At 26.8% G+C, this 3,137-nt stretch overlaps 1 protein-coding gene across 1 annotated transcript in view; it reads right to left on the bottom strand.

Moving 5' to 3' along the window:
* Positions 1-2,885: 2,885 nt before the first annotated feature.
* Positions 2,886-3,137, bottom strand: part of LOC136085048 (uncharacterized) — a 1,664-nt gene continuing 1,412 nt past the window's right edge. The window contains exon 4 of the mRNA XM_065806401.1: positions 2,886-3,137. This exon is cut by the window's right edge and continues 266 nt beyond it. The gene's annotated coding sequence lies outside the window, so the exon portion shown is untranslated.

Below are 3,137 nucleotides of genomic sequence, written 5' to 3'. Positions count from 1 at the left end.
ATTAATAGCAGTATATAATACCTGATCAATACTCTGGTTATGTACAATTCCAAACAAACAGATGCAGTATTCTTTTGCATTCTTTATTTTCGATTATAGTTTGTATAATTTGATTAACATTTTTTCTGTTTATTATTTGTTCTTCAAATTTTTTAAAGTTTTTTTTTAAAAAAGAAAAATTGTTAAAAAAAAAAGACTTTGGTTTGTTATATAATTTTTTTAATTTATACTTCAAAATGTCAAATAAAACACCTCAAATTGCAAGTTGTTCTTAAAGGCTATTTAGATAAAACTGGATTTATTTTATGCAACTATTTTTTTTAGCGCTTTTTTTAGTATTTATAATCAATATAAGGTAACGAGGGGCAAAATGAGATACTTAAGCACTAATTTATCTAATAAAGGCCGTCTAAGAACTTTCAAAAAAAGAACTTGATATTTTTCAAATCTTTTACCATCTTACTATAACATTACAAAATATGAGTTGCAAAGTTGCAGTGGTTTGGTCACCAGAGATCATTTATTGACAACACTTATCCTGTCTCATTTTGCCCCTCTATTTGGGGCAAAATGAGACAAGATAAGTGATGCCAATAATTGATTTTTTTTAGATAGTATGATGTCAATAATGATTTTTTTTTTGATATGACAAGATGTCAATAAATGATTTTTTATTGATAGTAATTCAAATAAATAATGATAAGCAAAAAAGATTTTTAAGAGGTTAAGCAAGATAAACATTTTATAATATAACACAGTTTATAACAATACATATTATATAATCAAACAAATAAAATACATAATCAAACTGTCACCAGCTAATCATATAATCAAACACACTGTCACAAGTCACATTAGTCACAAACTGCAGTATTTTGAAATTAACAACAGTCTAATTGAGCCCATCTTTTACATTTTAAACATTGATTCGACTTCATTACTTTTGCAACCATACTCCATAATCCATTACAAAAAGAACATTATTAGTTTTCAACACTTAAACTTTTAACTCTTTCTTTACCCTTTTCTAATGCACATTTATTTTCAAATTTTGTTCTTTAACCTTTTTTGATTTTTTAGAGGATTCAATTAGTGGTTTTCTTTATTGTGATGTTAATATTATCTGCAATTCTTCTCCTTTTCTTGGTGATAAAGTGATCTTTGAAAAAGCTCAAATATTAGAAAAGCAGGGTATTACTATTTTAAAATCAATACTTTCTGAACATCCTGATGGCAATGTAAATAAGGTGCTTGAATTAATCATTTTTATCAAGTTTATATAAGTTGGTATCAGAGCTTTTGTAATTATTAAACTTAATGTCTGGAATTATATCCCCGCACAAAAGATAAATTCCAGATGTACGAATGCCAGAAAACGCAACTTCTACAGAGGCAACTTAATGATAGGCTTCGGAGAATATATCTCAAAGTTGATTATTTGTTATTTTTTCAAGAATGCTCATGTAACTATGATCCACATTCTATATTATAAAAGATTTTAGGTGATTTAAAATAACAGTTGTCTCTACGTCTCGTTCACCACTAGTTACAGAAAAAACACAATGTTTTCTTGCTATTGTTATAACTATTTTCCTTTTATTGTTTTAACTAATATATGATTTATGAACCGTTGTAATGCCTGAATCATCACAGTTAAAAATTTGGTGAGGTTCAAGCCTGTACTTTTTCATAACAGCTTCTATATTATTGAAATAAATGTTCAGAGAATTGCTTTATAAACCAAAAAACACGATTTAAAGACAACACTTATGACTTTCTGATTGAAAGGTCTGGATGTCTCCTAAAAAATCCACTTACAAAATCTCTTCCTGCAACACCATTACATTTATTAAATGGATGAACTATTTTTGTACTTTTCAACATACTGGAAGACAACTTGTTGAATATCACTTATAGACAATACATTTCTTTTATGTAGTTAAATAATTGAATTTCAGTATCATCTGGTAATATATTTTCAAATGAAGCAAGTGGTTTTTTTATGTATAATAATAGTCTAAAGTCTTTAATTTTCTTTAAATCCTTTTGTGTAAAGCATCTATTTACATTTAATGTCAAAGCTGCTTTTCCCAATGAAATTTTTTTTTAACTTTAACATAACATGTTCTGCTCAGAAAAATTGTCACATTTTTTCTCTCGTAGTTTCTAATCATATTTAACTTTCTAAATAAACATAGCTGATATCGGCAAAACAAAAAATCAAAACGACTCGTTTTGCCCCGCAACATGTTGGCATCGAAATTGTGTAGTTTCGTGGCAATTTTTTCATAGAAATAAAATCTCAATATATGGAAATGATAAAGCAATGTTTAAAGAGGATAATGAAACGGTAACTTTGGTATAAAATTTTTTTCAGCTCCGTAAAATAAAAATACTTTAAGAAAAATATAAACCAAGACGTTAAAATAGGTCTACTTTCTTATTAGACCTTTTTTAACGTCTAGGTTTATATGTTCTTTAAAACTTGTAATGTTTTTTATGAAATACTTAACATTGCATTTTCAGATCCAGATAGTTTGGCACTTTCAGTATTTAGTTGAAAAATGTTGTTTAATGTAAAATCTAAAGTTCCGCTGCATTCTGAGGTCCTTTTACTTGATGTGGAAAATATATTTTTTCAATACGATGTTACGCTTTGAATGATTTTTATACTACAAATTTTCCCAAAAGACCCTATGTTGAATTAATCTGTGAAAAAAAATAAGACTTTAATAACTTATAAAGATAAAAAAGAGTATGGTTGTGTTACAACACAACCGCACTCTTTATATGTTTATAATTTATCATAATAATAATTAACATTAAATGTGCATACTGATAATACCCAATTAAATTGAGCGACAAACGGATTAAAATACGCTCTCTGAACAAAAAAGGAACATATTTTGATAACTCAACATTAAAAATACTGTTACAAGCACACATAAATTTATCTTGTTTCAAAGATATATAAAAAGCGCCTCAAACAATAATATTTAAAAAATGCGTTTTCAAGATTTTTTATGTTCATATTACTACGTGAAATTCAAAATGGCTGAGAACAAAGTTAAGTGTCGGACTCGCTAAATTCAATAAGGTTATTTTTATAATTCATAAGTAAAAACAATTTTTTAAAG

This window comes from Hydra vulgaris, chromosome 09, assembly GCF_038396675.1.
Source record: "Hydra vulgaris chromosome 09, alternate assembly HydraT2T_AEP".
NCBI lineage: Eukaryota > Metazoa > Cnidaria > Hydrozoa > Anthoathecata > Hydridae > Hydra > Hydra vulgaris.
The sequence above is the reverse complement of the archived record's forward strand: the minus strand, read 5'-3'. Positions and strand labels throughout refer to the sequence as shown.